Raw genomic sequence first — 17,955 nt, forward strand, 5'->3', positions numbered from 1 at the left:
GCTACCGCCTCACCAACGCCGGAGCTCCTGCAACCCTCAACCTACTGTCTCCTTCCCCATAATCCTGTAGAATGTAAGCCCGCAAGGGCAGGGTCCTCGCCCCTCTGTATCAGTCTGTCATTGTTAGTTTGTTTACTGTATGTGATATCTGTAACTTGTATGTAACCCCTTATCATGTAAAGCACCATGGAATCAATGGTACTATATAAATAAATAATAATAATAATTTCAAGGCAGAAATATTACTGTGTCCAACGGTTATTAGAAATATGAAACTGAAATAGCTGTTGCAAAAAAACAGGGATTTTTGTGTTACTCACCGTAAAATCCTTTTCTCCGAGTCATTCATTAGGGGACACAGCTCCCTCCCTATTCTTCTTGTTGTTTGTCTATGGGGTTGTTCAGACTGTATTATTGAGTAAGACAAAAATCCCTGTTTCTCCATCGTCTCATTGGGGGACACAGGACTGTGGGATGTCTCAAAGCAGTCCCAGGGTTGGAAGAAGACTCACTGGAAAAAAAAAACCTAGGCACTTACTGCCTATAGGTGTGATACCGCAGCCTGAAGAATTCTCCTTCCCAAACTTGCATCAACAGAGGCCTGCATGTGGATATTATAATGTTTAGAGAAGGTGTGCAGGCTGGACCAAGTTGCCGCTTTGCAAACCTGTTCTGCTGAAGCTTGGTGCCAAAGTGCTCAGGAAGCCCCTACCGCTCGAGTAGAGTGTGCCCTGATCCCAGCCGGGATGGCTGCACCCTTGATGTGGTAGGCCTCCTGAATGGTGGCTCGTATCCATCTGGCTAAGGTTGACCTAGAGGGTGCGAGTCCCTTTCTATGACCCACAGGAAGAACGAACAGGACATCTGTCTGTCGAAAAGAAGCGGTCCGAGAAATGTATCTTCTCATAGCTCTCACCAAATCCAGAGTATGGAGAGCTTTTTCCACACGGTGTGTTGGCGCAGGACAAAAAGAAGGCAAAACAATGTCCTCATTGATGTGGAATGAGGAAACAACCTTTGGCAGAAAAGAAGGTGCTGGTCTTAGAACCACCTTATCCTGATGAAATTGTAGAAACGGCGCCTGGCAGGACAAGGCCGCCAATTCTGATACCCGCCTAATGGAAGTTATAGTTACCAGGAACAAAACCTTCCAAGAAAGATACGTTAAAGAGACGTCCTGGAGGGGCTCAAATGGAGCTTCCTGAAGAGCACTCAAGACCAAGTTAAGGTCCCAATCTTCTAGCGGAGCTCTGTAAGGAGGGACCATGTGAGAGACTCCCTGCAAAAAGGTTTTTACTTGCGAATTGGTAGCGATCCTGCGCTGGAAAAGAACCGATAAGGCCGATATTTGCCTTCTAAGGGTACTTGATGCGAGACCTGAGTCTAGACCAGATTGGAGAAAAGCTAGAATATTAGGAATGGAGAACCGTAGAGGAGGAAGACCCTGCTTCCTGCACCATGAGAGAAAGACTTTCCAGGTGTGGTGGTAAATGCACGCTGAAACTGTCTTTCGAGCATTAATCATAGTGGAAACTACCTTTTGAAAAAACCGGCCTGGGTCAGAATCCAAGATTCAATGGCCAAGCCGTCAAACGCAGGGCCTCTAAGTTCTGGTGGAATATCGGCCCCTGCGACAGAGGATCTGGCTGCATTGGTAGCTGCCAAGGAACCCCGGCAATAAGTTGAACTAGGTCTGCGTTCCATGACCTCCGAGGCCAATCTGGGGCGACTAGAATTGCTGAAACGCCCTCTGTCTTGATCGTCCTGACTACCTTTGGGAGCAGCGCCAGAGGGGGAAACAGATATGGAAGACGAAACTGGTTCCAAGATAGGACTAGTGCGTCTACAGCGACTGCTCTTGGATCTCGATAACGAGCGTTGAACCTGGGAACCTTGGCATTCCACCCGGAGGCCATTAGATCCACGTCCGGGGTACCCCAGCGTTGGCATATCTGCCGAAAAACGTCAGGGTGAAGAGACCATTCCCCGGACGCAAGACCCTGTCGGCTCAGAAAGTCCGCTGCCCAGTTCTCCTTGCCCAGGATGTGAACTGCCGAGATCACGGAGTGGTTGTTCTCAGCCCAGCGGAGGACTTGCCCTACCTCGCGCATGGCCGACCTCCTGCGGGTGCCCCCCTGATGATTTATGTAGGCCACAGCCGTGGCATTGTCCGATTGGATCCGGACCGGGCGAACTGCCAGAAGATGGTGAAAGTGCTGCAGAGCCAGCCAAATCGCCCTTATCTCTAACAGATTGATTGGAAGAGCTGATTCCCTTGGGGACCAACAACCCTGTGCTGTGTGTTGGTGAAACACTGCTCCCCAACCGAGAAGACTGGCGTCTGTAGTGACTACCAGCCAATGGACTGGAGGAAAGGCTTTCCCCTGCTGCAGAGAGGAACTCCTTATTCACCATATCAGGGATTGCCTGACCCGGGGAGACAAACGACACATGAGATTGAGAGAAAAAGGACTCCTGTCCCAGGCTGACAAAAGTGCCTGTTGGAGTGGGCGAAGATGGAATTGGGCGAATGGAACTGCTTCTATAGCCACCACCATCCTTCCCAAGACCTTCATGCAGAACTGGATTGAGTGGGAACTCGGCTGCCGAAGGACTTTCACTTCCTGCCGGAGGCAGAGTACCTTGTCCTGGGCTAGGATAGCTAGACCCCGAGAGGTGTCGAAGATCATCCCTAAAAAAGAAATCTTTCGAGATGGTACTAGAGATGACTTCTTTAAATTGACCAGCCACCTCAGGCGGGATAGAGTGTCCAAAGTGATGTTGACGTTGTCCTTGCATGCCTGAAAAGTTGACCCTTTGACTAAGAGATCGTCTAAGTATGGCAGAATGACTATGCCCCGAGAGTGCAGGATGGACACAACTGTTGCCATCACCTTCGTGAACACCCTGGGAGCGGTGGCGAGCCCAAAAGGTAATGCCATGAAATGGAAGTGCAGTTCGCCTATGGAAAAGAGTAAAAATTTTTGATGAGGAAGAAATATGGGAATGTGCAGATAGGCATCTTGAATATCTATGGAGGCTAGGAATTCTCCCTTTTCCATAGCTGCAATGACAGAGCGGAGAGACTCCATACGGAAGTGACGAGTGCTGACGAATTTGTTCAAACACTTTAGGTCCAGAATGGATCTTACAGCCCCATCTTTCTTGGGAACCGTAAACAGATTGGAATAGAATCCTTGGAACCTTTCTTCCTTTGGAACAGAAATAATGACCCCGTTGGACTGAAGAGACTTGACTGCTTTGCCTTTGAATAAAGCTCTTAATCGGGATTTTGAACTGGGAAGACTGGAAGGAAAAAACCAGCCTGGAGGGAGAGAGATAAATTCTATTTTGTACCCTGACATCACCAGCTCTCTCACACATCAGTCGTGAACGACCGACAGCCAGGACTGATGGAACAGTAGTAGGCGACCGCCTACTCTGTTGGAAACGACATGAGGCTCCCTCCAGTCATTTAGCTGAAAACCGAGGATATCTAGATCCCCTTGATCTTGGTGGTTGGTAACGCATTCTTGCCAATGGATTGGCCTTATATGAGACCTGGAGCTCCCTGTCCTGGTTAGACCGACCTGGATGACCTGAGCTTGGCGCTGCAGTCCACCGGGTGTTATGAAAGGATTTAAACCTTGCTTGAAATTGGCGACGAAATGGTTGTTTAACTTTTTGTTGAGGAAGGAAATTACTCTTTCCCCCTGTGGTATCAGATATAAGCTGATCCAACTGTTGTGAATTCTGTGGCCAAGCTCCCTCCTGTGGTCGTGAGTGGTACTTCGGCTGGTTCTGTCTATGAGCTTCCTTTGGTGGATGAGAGTGGTACTGTGGCTTCTGAGTTTCCTTCCTCAGGTGATGAGGTTAAGTCGTTAGGTGCTGCTCTATTTAACTCCACCTAGTGCTTTGATCCTGGCCTCCAGTCAATGTTCTAGTATTGGTCTTGCTTCCTCTTGGATCGTTCCTGTGGCCTGTCTTCCTGCATAAGCTAAGTTTTGCTTGCGTTATTTTTGTTTGCTATTTTTTCTGTCCAGCTTGCTATATTGGTTTTTCTTGCTTGCTGGAAGCTCTGGGACGAAGAGGGAGCACCTTCGTACCATTAGTCGGTGCGGAGGGTCTTTTTGCCCCCTCTGCGTGGTTGTTTGTAGGGTTTTGTGTTGACCGCAAAGCAATCTTTCCTATCTTCGGTCTGTTCAGTAAGTTGGGCCTCACTTTGCTAAATCTATTTCATCTCTGCGTGTGTATTTTCATCTCAACTCACAGTCATTATATGTGGGGGGCTGCCTTTTCCTTTGGGGTATTTCTCTGAGGCAAGCTAGGCTTATTTTTCTTCCTTAGGGCTAGCTAGTTTCTCAGGCTGTGCTCGAGGCGCATAGGTCTGGTCAGGAGCGCTCCACGGCTACCTCTAGTGTGGTTGGATAGGATTAGGGATTGCGGTCAGCAGAGTTTCCACGTCTCAGAGCTCGTCCTATGTTATTGATAATTGTCAGGTCACTTTGTGTGCTCTGAACTTCAAGGTCCATTGTGGTTCTGAATTACCTGTTCATAACAGTACTGGAGGCCCAAAGTACTAATGCCTCTCAATAGAGGAAAAAGAGAAGTTCTGAGACCATTTTTTTTCTTTGCACTGTGTTCTGTCTTTCTTTTCCCCTTTACATCAGGGTGGTTCAGAACACAGGTGTGGACATGGACATTCAAGGTCTGTCCTCTTTGATGGATAATCTCGCTATAAATGTACAGAATATTCAAGATTTAGTGGTTCAGAATCCTATGTTAGAACCTAAAATTCCTATTCCTGAGTTATTTTCTGGAGATAGAGCTAAGTTTTTGAATTTTAAAAATAATTGTAAACTATTTCTGGCTTTGAAACCCCGCTCCTCTGGTGACCCAGTTCAACAAGTTAAGATCATTATTTCTTTATTACGTGGCGACCCTCAAAACTGGGCATTTTCCCTTACACCAGGAGATCCTGCATTATGTAATATTGATGCGTTTTTTCTGGCGCTCGGATTGCTGTACAATGAACCTAATTCAGTGGATCAGGCAGAAAAAAATTTGCTGGCTCTGTGTCAGGGTCAGGATGAGATAGAGATTTATTGTCAGAAGTTTAGAAAGTGGTCCGTGCTTACTCAATGGATTGAATGTGCGCTGGCAGCTATTTTCAGAAAGGGTCTCTCTGAAGCCCTTAAGGATGTCATGGTGGGATTTCCTATGCCTGCTGGTCTGAATGAGTCTATGTCTTTGGCCATTCAGATCGGTCGACGCTTGCGTGAGCGTAAATCTGTGCACCATTTGGCGGTATTTTCTGAGCATAAACCTGAGCCTATGCAGTGCGATAGGACTTTGACCAGAGCTGAAAGGCAAGAACACAGACGTCAGAATGGGCTGTGTTTCTACTGTGGTGATTCCACTCATGCTATCTCCGATTGTCCTAAGCGCACTAAGCGGTTCGCTAGGTCTGCCACCATTGGTACGGTACAGTCGAAATTTCTTTTGTTCGTTACTCTGATTTGCTCTCTGTCGTCCTATTCTGTAATGGCATTTGTGGATTCAGGCGCTGCCCTGAATTTGATGGACTTGGAGTTTGCTAGGCGCTATGGGTTTGTCTTGGAGCCCTTGCAGTGTCCTATTCCATTGAGAGGAATTGATGCTACGCCTTTGGCCAAGAATAAGCCTCAGTATTGGACCCAGCTGACCATGTGCATGGCTCCTGCGCACCAGGAGGATATTCGCTTTCTGGTGTTGCATAATCGGCATGATGTGGTCGTGTTGGGGTTGCCATGGCTAAAAGTCCATAACCCAGTATTAGATTGGAAATCAATGTCTGTGTCCAGCTGGGGTTGTCAGGGGGTACACGGTGATGTTCCATTTCTGTCTATCTCATCATCCACCCCTTCTGAGGTCCCAGAGTTCTTGTCTGATTACCAGGATGTATTCGATGAGCCCAAGTCCAATGCCCTACCTCCGCATAGGGATTGTGATTGTGCTATCGATTTGATTCCTGGTAGTAAGTTTCCTAAGGGTCGACTGTTTAATTTATCTGTACCTGAGCACGCCGCTATGCGGAGCTACGTGAAGGAGTCTTTGGAGAAGGGTCATATTCGCCCGTCATCGTCGCCATTGGGAGCGGGGTTCTTTTTTGTGGCCAAGAAGGATGGTTCGCTGAGACCTTGTATTGATTACCGCCTTCTAAATAAAATTACGGTCAAATTTCAGTACCCCTTGCCGCTGCTGTCTGATTTGTTTGCTCGGATTAAGGGGGCCAGTTGGTTCACCAAGATAGATCTTCGTGGTGCATATAATCTTGTGCGTATTAAACGGGGCGATGAATGGAAAACAGCATTTAATACGCCCGAAGGCCATTTTGAGTACCTGGTTATGCCATTCGGGCTTTCTAATGCTCCATCAGTGTTTCAGTCCTTTATGCATGACATCTTCCGAGAGTACCTGGGTAAATTCCTGATTGTATACTTGGATGATATTTTGGTCTTCTCGGATGATTGGGAGTCTCATGTGAAGCAGGTCAGAATGGTGTTCCAGGTCCTGCGTGCTAATTCTTTGTTTGTGAAGGGGTCAAAGTGTCTCTTTGGTGTTCAGAAGGTTTCATTTTTGGGTTTCATTTTTTCCCCTTCTACTATCGAGATGGACCCTGTTAAAGTTCAGGCCATTTATGATTGGACTCAGCCAACAACTCTGAAGAGTATGCAGAAGTTCCTGGGCTTTGCTAATTTTTATCGTCGCTTCATCAATAATTTTTCTAGTATTGCTAAACCGTTGACTGATTTAACCAAGAAAGGTGCTGATGTGGTCAATTGGTCTTCTGCTGCTGTGGAAGCTTTTCAGGAGTTGAAGTGTCGTTTTTCTTCTGCCCCTGTGTTGTGCCAACCAGATGTTTCGCTTCCGTTCCAGGTCGAGGTTGATGCTTCTGAAATTGGAGCAGGGGCTGTTTTGTCGCAGAGAAGTTCTGATTGCTCGGTGATGAAACCATGCGCCTTCTTTTCCAGGAAATTTTCGCCTGCTGAGCGAAATTATGATGTTGGCAATCGAGAGTTGCTAGCCATGAAGTGGGCATTCGAGGAGTGGCGTCATTGGCTTGAAGGAGCTAAGCATCGCGTGGTGGTCTTGACTGATCACAAGAACTTGACTTATCTCGATTCTGCCAAACGGTTGAATCCTAGACAGGCTCGTTGGTCGCTGTTTTTCTCCCGTTTTGACTTTGTGGTTTCGTACCTTCCGGGCCTGAGAGGTAGAGGTATATTGTCAGAAATTTAGAAAGTGGTCTGTACTCACTCAGTGGAATGAAGGTGCTCTCGCGGCTATTTTCAGAAGAGGTCTCTCTGAAGCCCTTAAGGATGTCATGGTGGGATTTCCTATGCCTGCTGGTCTGAATGAGTCTATGTCTTTGGCCATTCAGATCGGTCGATGCTTGCGCGAGCGTAAATCTGTGCACCATTTGGCGGTATTACCTGAGCTTAAACCTGAGCCTATGCAGTGCGATAGGACTTGGACCAGAGTTGCACGGCAAGAACACAGACGTCTGAATGGGCTGTGTTTCTACTGTGGTGATTCCACTCATGCTATCTCTGATTGTCCTAAGCGCACTAAGCGGTTCGCTAGGTCTGCCACCATTGGTACGGTACAGTCAAAATTTCTTCTGTCCGTTACCTTGATCTGCTCTTTGTCATCGTATTCTGTCATGGCATTTGTGGACTCAGGCGCTGCTCTGAATTTGATGGACTTGGAGTATGCTAGGCGTTGTGGGTTTTTCTTGGAGCCCTTGCAGTGTCCTATTCCATTGAGAGGAATTGATGCTATGCCTTTGGCCAAGAATAAGCCTCAGTACTGGACCCAGCTGACCATGTGCATGGCTCCTGCACATCAGGAGGTTATTCGCTTTCTGGTGTTGCATAATCTGCATGATGTGGTCGTGTTGGGGTTGCCATGGCTACAAGTCCATAATCCAGTATTAGATTGGAAATCCATGTCTGTGTCCAGCTGGGGTTGTCAGGGGGTACATGGTGATGTCCCATTTCTGACTATTTCGTCATCCACCCCTTCTGAGGTTCCTGAGTTCTTGTCTGATTACCGGGATATATTTGATGAGCCCAAGTCCGATACCCTACCTCCGCATAGGGATTGTGATTGTGCTATCGATTTGATTCCTGGTAGTAAATTCCCAAAAGGTCGACTGTTTAATCTATCTGTGCCTGAGCACGCCGCTATGCGGAGTTATGTGAAGGAGTCTTTGGAGAAGGGGCATATTCGCCCGTCATCGTTGCCATTAGGAGCAGGGTTCTTTTTTGTAGCCAAGAAGGATGGTTCACTGAGACCTTGTATAGATTACCGCCTTCTAAATAAGATCACGGTTAAATTTCAGTACCCTTTGCCATTATTATCTGATTTGTTTGCTCGCGTTAAGGGGGCTAGTTGTTTCACCAAGATAGATCTTCGTGGTGCGTATAATCTTGTGCGTATTAAGCGAGGCGATGAGTGGAAAACTGCATTTAATACGCCCGAGGGCCATTTTGAGTATCTTATAATGCCATTCGGACTTGCCAATGCTCCATCAGTGTTTCAGTCCTTTATGCATGACATCTTCCGAGAGTACCTGGATAAATTCCTGATTGTGTACTTAGATGACATTTTGATCTTCTCGGATGATTGGGAGTCTCATGTGAAGCAGGTCAGAACGGTGTTTCAGGTCCTGCGTGCTAATTCTTTGTTTGTGAAGGGATCAAAGTGTCTCTTTGGTGTCCAGAAGGTTTCATTTTTGGGGTTCATCTTTTCCCCTTCTACTATCGAGATGGACCCTGTTAAGGTCCAAGCCATCCATAATTGGACTCAGCCGACATCTCTGAAAAGTTTGCAAAAGTTCCTGGGCTTTGCTAATTTTTATCGTCGCTTCATCTGCAATTTTTCTAGTATTGCTAAACCATTGACCGATTTGACCAAGAAAGGTGCTGATGTGGTCAATTGGTCTTCTGCTGCAGTGGAAGCTTTTCAAGAGTTGAAGCGTCGTTTTTCTTCTGCCCCTGTGTTGTGTCAACCAGATGTTTCGCTTCCGTTCCAGGTCGAGGTTGATGCTTCTGAGATTGGAGCAGGGGCTGTTTTGTCGCAGAGAAGTTCTGATTGCTCGGTGATGAAACCATGCGCCTTCTTTTCCAGGAAGTTTTCACCTGCTGAGCGAAATTATGATGTGGGCAATCGAGAGTTGCTGGTCATGAAGTGGGCATTCGAGGAGTGGCGTCATTGGCTTGAAGGAGCTAAGCATCGCGTGGTGGTCTTGACTGATCATAAGAACTTGACTTATCTCGAGTCCGCCAAGCGCTTGAATCCTAGACAAGCTCGTTGGTCGTTGTTTTTTGCCCGTTTTGACTTTGTGATTTCATATCTTCCGGGCTCTAAAAATGTGGAGGCGGATGCTCTGTCTAGGAGTTTTGTGCCCGACTCTCCGGGTGTATCTGAGCCGGCGGGTATCCTCAAAGAGGGAGTAATTGTGTCTGCCATCTCCCCTGATTTGCGGCGGGTGCTGCAAAAATTTCAGGCTGATAAACCTGATCGTTGCCCAGCGAAGAAACTGTTTGTCCCTGATAGGTGGACGAATAAAGTTATCTCTGAGGTTCATTGTTCGGTGTTGGCTGGTCATCCTGGAATCTTTGGTACCAGAGAGTTAGTGGTTAGATCCTTTTGGTGGCCATCTCTGTCGCGGGATGTGCGTACTTTTGTGCAGTCCTGTGGGATTTGTGCTCGGGCTAAGCCCTGCTGTTCTCGTGCCAGTGGGTTGCTTTTGCCCTTGCTGGTCCCGAAGAGACCTTGGACACATCTCTATGGATTTTATTTCAGATCTTCCCGTCTCTCAAAAGATGTCAGTCATTTGGGTGGTCTGTGATCGCTTCTCTAAGATGGTCCATTTGGTACCCTTGTCTAAATTGCCTTCCTCCTCTGATTTGGTGCCATTGTTTTTCCAGCATGTGGTTCGTTTACATGGCATTCCAGAGAATATCGTTTCTGACAGAGGTTCCCAGTTTGTTTCGAGGTTTTGGCGAGCCTTTTGTGGTAGGATGGGCATTGACTTGTCTTTTTCCTCGGCTTTCCATCCTCAGACTAATGGCCAGACCGAACGAACCAATCAGACCTTGGAAACATATCTGAGATGCTTTGTTTCTGCTGATCAGGATGACTGGGTGTCCTTTTTGCCTTTGGCTGAGTTCGCCCTTAATAATCGGGCCAGCTCGGCTATCTTGGTTTCACCGTTTTTCTGCAACTCTGGGTTCCATCCTCGTTTCTCTTCAGGGCAGGTTGAGTCTTCGGACTGTCCTGGTGTGGATACTGTGGTGGACAGGTTGCAGCAGATTTGGACTCATGTAGTGGACAATTTGACCTTGTCCCAGGAGAAGGCTCAACATTTCGCTAATCGCAGATGCTGTGTGGGTCCCCGACTTCGGGTTGGGAACTTGGTTTGGTTATCTTCTCATCATATTCCTATGAAGGTTTCCTCTCCTAAATTTAAACCTCGTTTTATTGGTCCGTATAGGATTTCTGAGGTTCTTAATCCTGTGTCATTTTGTCTGACCCTTCCAGATTCTTTTTCCATACATAACGTATTCCATAGGTCATTGTTGCGGAGATACGTGGCACCCGTGGTTCCATCTGTTGATCCTCCTGCCCCGGATTTGGTGGAGGGGGAGTTGGAGTATATTGTGGAGAAGATTTTGGATTCTCGTGTTTCTAGACGGAAACTCCAGTATCTGGTTAAGTGGAAGAGTCATGCTCAGGAAGATAATTCCTGGGTCTTTGCCTCTGATGTCCATGCTGCCGATCTTGTTCGTGCCTTTCATATGGCTCATCCTGGTCGTCCTGGGAGCTCTGGTGATGGTTCGGTGACCCCTCCTCAAGGGGGGGTACTGTTGTGAATTCTGTGGCAGAGCTCCCTCTTGTGGTCACAAGTGGTACTTCGGCTGAATCTCTTTGTGAGCTTCCGTTGGTGGAGGAAAGTGGTACTGCGGCTTCTGAGTTTCCTTCCTCAGGTGATATGGTGAAGTCGTTAGGTGCTGCTCTATTTAACTCCACCTAGTGCTTTGATCCTGGCCTCCAGTCAATGTTCTAGTATTGGACCTGTCTCCTCCTGGATCGCTCCTGTGGCCTGCTGCTCTGCATAGCTAAGTTATTCTTTGCTATTTGTTGCTGTTTTTTTCTGTCCAGCTTGTCTATTTGTTTTTTCCAGCTTGCTGGAAGCTCTGGGACGCAGAGGGTGTACCTCCGTGCCGTTAGTTCGGTACGGAGGGTCTTTTTGCCCCCTTTGCGTGGTTTTTGTAGGGTTTTGTGTTGACCGCAAAGTTACCTTTCCTATCCTCGCTCTGTTCAGAAAGTTGGGCCTCGCTTTGCTAAATCTATTTCATCTCTACGTTTGTCTTTTCATCTTACTCACAGTCATTATATGTGGGGGCTGCCTTTTCCTTTGGGGATATTTCTCTGAGGCAAGGTAGGCTTATTTTCTATCTTCAGGCTAGCTAGTTTCTCAGGCCGTGCCGAGTTGCATAGGGAGCGTTAGGCGCAATCCACGGCTGCCTTTAGTGTTGTTGGAGAGGATTAGGGATTGCAGTCAACAGAGTTCTCACGTCTCAGAGCTCGTTCTTGTTTTTTGGGTTATTGCCAGGTCACTGTATGTGCGCTGACCTCTATGTCCATTGTGGTACTGAATTACCTTTCATAACAGGTTTCGCCATTTTTCTGCAATTCTGGGTTCCACCCTCGTTTCTCTTCAGGGCAGGTTGTGTCTTCGGACTGTCCTGATGTAGATACTGTGGTGGATAGGTTGCAGCAGATTTGGACTCATGTAGTGGACAATTTGACTTTGTCCCAGGAGAAGGCTCAACGTTTTGCTAACAGCAGGCGCTATGTGGGTCCCCGACTTCGTGTTGGGGATTTGGTTTGGTTGTCATCTCGTTATATTCCTATGAAGGTTTCCTCTCCTAAGTTTAAGCCTCGTTTCATTGGTCCATATAGGATTTCTGAGGTTCTTAATCCTGTGTCTTTTCGTTTGACTCTTCCAGCTTCTTTTTCCATCCATAACGTGTTCCATAGATCATTGTTGCGGAGATACGTGGCACCTGTGGTTCCATCTATTGATCCTCCTGCTCCGGTTTTGGTTGAAGGGGAGTTGGAGTATATAGTGGAGAAGATTTTGGATTCTCGTGTTTCGAGACGGAAACTCCAGTATCTGGTTAAGTGGAAAGGTTATGGTCAGGAAGATAATTCCTGGGTCTTTGCCTCTGATGTCCATGCTGCCGATCTGGTTCGTGCCTTTCATGTGGCTCATCCTGGTCGGCCTGGGGGCTCTGGTGAGGGTTCGATGACCCCTCCTCAAGGGGGGGGTACTGTTGTGAATTCTGTGGCCAAGCTCCCTCCTGTGGTCGTGAGTGGTACTTCGGCTGGTTCTGTCTATGAGCTTCCTTTGGTGGATGAGAGGTACTGCGGCTTCTGAGTTTCCTTCCTCAGGTGATGAGGTTAAGTCGTTAGGTGCTGCTCTATTTAACTCCACCTAGTGCTTTGATCCTGGCCTCCAGTCAATGTTCTAGTATTGGTCTTGCTTCCTCTTGGATCGTTCCTGTGGCCTGTCTTCCTGCATAAGCTAAGTTTTGCTTGTGTTATTTTTGTTTGCTATTTTTTCTGTCCAGCTTGCTATATTGGTTTTTCTTGCTTGCTGGAAGCTCTGGGACGCAGAGGGAGCACCTCCGTACCGTTAGTCGGTGCGGAGGGTCTTTTTGCCCCCTCTGCGTGGTTGTTTGTAGGGTTTTGTGTTGACCGCAAAGCAATCTTTCCTATCTTCGGTCTGTTCGGTAAGTTGGGCCTCACTTTGCTAAATCTATTTCATCTCTGCGTTTGCATTTTCATCTCAACTCACAGTCATTATATGTGGGGGGCTGCCTTTTCCTTTGGGGTATTTCTCCGAGGCAAGCTAGGCTTATTTTTCTTCCTTAGGGCTAGCTAGTTTCTCAGGCTGTGCTCGAGGCGCATAGGTCTGGTCAGGAGGGCTCCACGGCTACCTCTAGTGTGGTTGGATAGGATTAGGGATTGCGGTCAGCAGAGTTTCCACGTCTCAGAGCTCGTCCTATGTTTTTGATAATTGTCAGGTCACTTTGTGTGCTCTGAACTTCAAGGTCCATTGTGGTTCTGAATTACCTGTTCATAACATCCAACTTTGCGCCAAATAGTCGGCCACCTTGATAAGGAAGGGATGTAAGGGACTCTTTTGAAGTAGAGTCCGCCCGCCAAGTTCTCAGCCATAGAGCCCTTCTGATAGCAATAGCATTTGCAGCTGCCAATGCTGCACAATTTGCCGCATCCAAGGGTGCATTAATCAGATAATTTCCAGCTAAAGATATCTGATTAGACATCTCTGTCAGTTCCATAGGTAACTCCCTATCCTGAAGAGCCTTAGTTACGGACTCTGACCAAGCTATCATAGCTTTGGCAACCAATGTCGCCGCAAAAGACGGCGCAAGGGCTGAACCTGAAGCCTCAAACACTGAACTAGCTAGACTCTCTATGAGCCGATCAGTCGGATCCTTGATAGCAGACCCATTGGGTAGAGACAGCAGCGTGTTAGAGGCCAAACGAGACACGGGGGGATCCACTGAAGGGGATTCTGCCCCCTTTTTACAAAGCTCTGGTGCGAAAGGATACCTTGCACGTAGGGCCTTCTGGCCTAAGAAACGTTTATCCGGTCGCTCCATGTGGCGTTGGACTAAATCCTCAAATTCAGGATGAGTAGAAAACGCCTTATGAGGTTGCTTGAATTTCTTAAAGGACACCTTATGACCTGAAGGTAAGGTGGCCACATCCTCTACTCCCAAAGTCTGGTTATCGGCATCAATGAGACTGTCAACTGATTCCTGATAATCAGGAGCTTCTAAATCAAAAGACCCTTCTGAGTCATAGTCCGAACCGTGTTCACTCAATTCCACAGGAGAGGGAGGCCGAGAAACGGAATTCAAAGATGCTGATGCACCCGACGGACCGGGAGACGCTGTGTGGGTTCATTTCCCCCGCGTCTGCCTAGAGGGAGCACGGCCCCTGCAGGCCGGAGGATCCTGAGAATCGGGGGATCTTTCCAAAACAGGCGGATGAATGTCCCTGACAGGGGCTTGAAGGGACTCAACCGCCTTTGTTAGAGATGCCATAGATTGCGTTAAGGATATGACCCACTCAGGGGGTGATACCGCAGTCTCAGATACAGGCACACCCGGCAGGGTAGCAGGCGGGGGTTCCTGAGCGCGTTTGGAATCACAAGCCTCACAGAGGTGGTTAATTTGCGCATGCGGAAAAGCAGCCAGACAGGTAATGCATGAGGTATACAGGACTGTGTGAGTCTTAGTCTTTCTAGACATGATGACTCTATTGCTGCTGCTGCTATGCTCTGTATCCCCTTATAAGTTACTAGGTCTAGAACAAATACTGCTGTCAGGCTGAGGGAAGTAGCACTTACCCCAGTCCTGTGTCCCCGTATGTTCTCCAACACTGAACCATGCTTCTGTGCAAACAACCACACTTATGTACTAAATTACAGGGCGGATGTGCCTGAGAAGAAAGGGGGGAGGAGTTACCGGCTGGGAAAGCTGGGAGCGCGCGACCGGAAGTAAATGCCGCCGATGGGGGCGGGACTTCCGCTCATGCCCCTGCTGAAAACTACAGGATCCATAATGCAACAGGCCGAACCAAAAACCGTAAGAAGCCGATAGGGGTGGGACTTCCGCCCATGTCTTTGCTTATGGGGAATAATCCTGGAAACCAACACCGCGCCGGGTGCAGCACCAACAGAACGCGCGATGAAGTAGGAGCCCCCCCGCAGTCTCTTGACAATGCATGAGGTCAGAAAAAAACTCACATATAAATATATATATATATATATATATTTATATATATGGAAAGACGGTGCAGGCACCCTAACTCCTTACACCCTTCAGAAGGTGAGGAGAGGGACCGTCTGCCTCCTTTAAACACCGTAGTCAGTGCATTGGTGATGAAGTGGAGGCTGCACAGACAAAGTATGAATGCCTGTACAACCTAGGGTTCCGTTACCTCAGGGTGGTCAGGTTTTTAGTCCGGCAAACAAGGTCCCACGTCACGGGAGAGGATACGTGGAGGCGACACTCCACGTGCTCGCCCGTTGTTGGTTTGGGGAGATCGGACCCCTTCAAAAGGGTCCGTCGCCCCTGTCTTCTCTTCAGAGAAAAAAGTATCTGGGGAAACCCAGAGATGTGCCTCCTACGGACACTAAGCATAAAACTGGAGCTGTCAGGGCCAGTGTCAAGGTGTATACTATGGAGGAGGAGCTAACTTTTTTTGTGTCTACTTAGTGTCAGCCTCCTGGCGGCAGTAGCATACACCCACAGTCCTGTGTCCCCCAATGAGACGATGGAGAAAACAACATTTAGAAAACATTAAACTTAAGATTAATAGGGGTGCCCAAACTTTTTCATATGACTGTATATATATATATATATATATATATATATATATATATATATATAGATACAATTGTATTCCGCAGCGCTTTACAGTTTAACAGTTTCAAACACAACAGTCATAAGTAACAACGTTAACAATACAATAATTAAAGCGAAATAAGACGACCCTGCTCGTGAGAGCTTACAATCTACAATGAGGTGGGGGAGATACAAAGCACAGATGTGTATTTACAATGATGTATTTACAATGATGGTCCAGCCATCTTTAGGGGGTGGGGGATAGATAGGGATAGTGAATGGGCTACACACATACAAACATAAAATTACTTTGATTAGTGAACGTGGTAGGCCGCTCTGAACAAATGTGTTTTGAGCGAGCGCCTAAAACTATGCAAATTGTGGATGGTCCTAATATCTTGGGGTAGAGCATTCCAGAGGATTGGCGCAGCACGGGAGAAGTCTTGGAGTCGGGAGTGGGAGGTACGGATTAGTGGTTATACGAAAGTCATTTGCAGAGCACAGCAGTCGGTTAGGCCGATAGACAGAAATGAGGAAGGAGATGTAAGGGGGTGCTGCACTGTGGAGAGCTTTGTGGGTGAGAACAAGTACTTTGAATTGTATCCTGTAATGAATGGGCAGCCAGTGTAATGACTGGCAAAGAACGGACGCGTCCGAGTAATGATTAGCCAGATGGATGACCCTGGCTGCTGCATTAAGGATGGACTAGAGAGGGGAAAGTCGAGTGAGGGGGAGGCCAATTAATAGAGCATTACAGTAGTACAGGCGGGAGTGGATCACGGTGACAGTGAGGGATTTTGTTGTTTCCATGGTGAGAAAAGAGCGGATTCTAGAGATGTTCTTTAGGTGTAAGTGGCATGAGCGGGCAAGAGATTGTATATGGGAGGTGAAGGAGAGATCAGAGTCAAACATAACACCCAGACAGCGCGCCTGCTGCCGGGGTGTTATTATGGTGCCACCCACAGAGAGGGAAATGTCAGATTTAGGAAGGTTAGTAGATGGCGGGAGCAGAAAAAGTTCAGTTTTGGAGAGGTTGAGTTTCAGATAGAGAGCAGACATGATGTTGGAGACTGCAGACAGTCAGTGGTGTTCTGTAGTACAGCGGGGGTAAGGTCAGGGGATGATGTGTATAGTTGTGTGTCATCAGCATAAAGATGGTACTGAAAGCCAAATCTGCTAATGGTCTGTCCAATTGGGGCTGTGTAGAAAGAAAAGAGAAGGGGGCCAAGGACTGAGCCCTGAGGTACCCCGACAGTGAGAGGAAGGGGAGATGAAGTGGAGGCAGAGAACAGAACACTGAAGGAGCGGTCAGAAAGATAGGAGGAGAACGAGGAGAGAGCAATGTCCTTAATGCCTAGTGACTGGAGCCTAGAGAGTAGGAGAGGGTGGTCAACAGTGTCAAAAGCTGCAGAAAGGTCGAGAAGAATGAGCAGAGAGTGGTCACCATTACGTTTTACTGTCGGAAGGTCATTGGTCACTTTGATGAGTGCAGTTTCTGTCGAATGTAGGGGGCGGAAACCGGACTGTGAAGGGTCTAGGAGGGAGTGAGTGGAGAGGTAACGGATAAGGCGGGAGTATATCAGGCGCTCCAAGGATTTAGAGATGAAGGGGAGATTGGAGACTGGTCTGTAGTTGTTTGTGTAAGATGAGTATATAGATCTATAGGAGGAGTCAACTGTGGGATAAGATAGTGAGCTTCCAGTTAAATAAGTCAGCAGGGCCAGGGAACCCAGGAGTCCTGTAGGGCTTAAAGTTTGAGATAGCAGAGTGACCCCGTAATGTTATAAGCAAGAAGCCTAGCCATTCAAGGCCAGCTGGCTAGGAATTGAAGCAGCACAGGACCGCAAAACGGACAGGGGAACCCTTAGAAGTAGTGAAGCTGGACAGGGAGGACGCTGCAGCCCCGGAAAAGACAGCACTACCCAAGAACAGGCTGAAAGACATGAAGGAGAGCAGAGGGAAAGTGAGGATTGTGAACTTGTGTGGAACCCTATGTCGATGCTGTAATTGGTACGGACATGCTGATAAAAAAAACAGTAAAGTTACTCGTTTAAAGTTGGAACTGGACTCTGTCTCTATTTATGTGTGATCATCAGAAGTGGACCTGCAACAGGCCAGAAGGGACCCTGATGGTTCAGAGTATGGTGAGACAGGTACGCTGACAAAGAGACACTGTATGTACAGTACAGACCAAAGTTTGGATACACCTTCTCATTTAAAGATTTTTCTGTATTTTCTGTTATGACCTGGTGGGAAGGACAATAATGGACCTGGTGGTTAAGAGCACACTGAATGACCTGATAGTTACAAATAATATAGGACGAGCTCTTAGACGTGGGAACTCTGCTGACCGCAATCCCTAATCCTATCACACACACTAGAAATAGCCGTGGATTGCTCCTAACGCTCCCTATGCAACTCGGCACAGCCTAAGGAACTAGCTAGCCCTGAAGATAGA

At 47.6% G+C, this 17,955-nt stretch overlaps 1 protein-coding gene across 3 annotated transcripts in view; it reads right to left on the reverse strand.

Moving 5' to 3' along the window:
• Window positions 1-17,955, reverse strand: part of LOC138638071 (mucin-4-like) — a 369,132-nt gene that overhangs the window by 169,232 nt on the left and 181,945 nt on the right. The window lies entirely within an intron of this gene.

This window comes from Ranitomeya imitator, chromosome 5, assembly GCF_032444005.1.
Source record: "Ranitomeya imitator isolate aRanImi1 chromosome 5, aRanImi1.pri, whole genome shotgun sequence".
Lineage (NCBI taxonomy): Eukaryota > Metazoa > Chordata > Amphibia > Anura > Dendrobatidae > Ranitomeya > Ranitomeya imitator.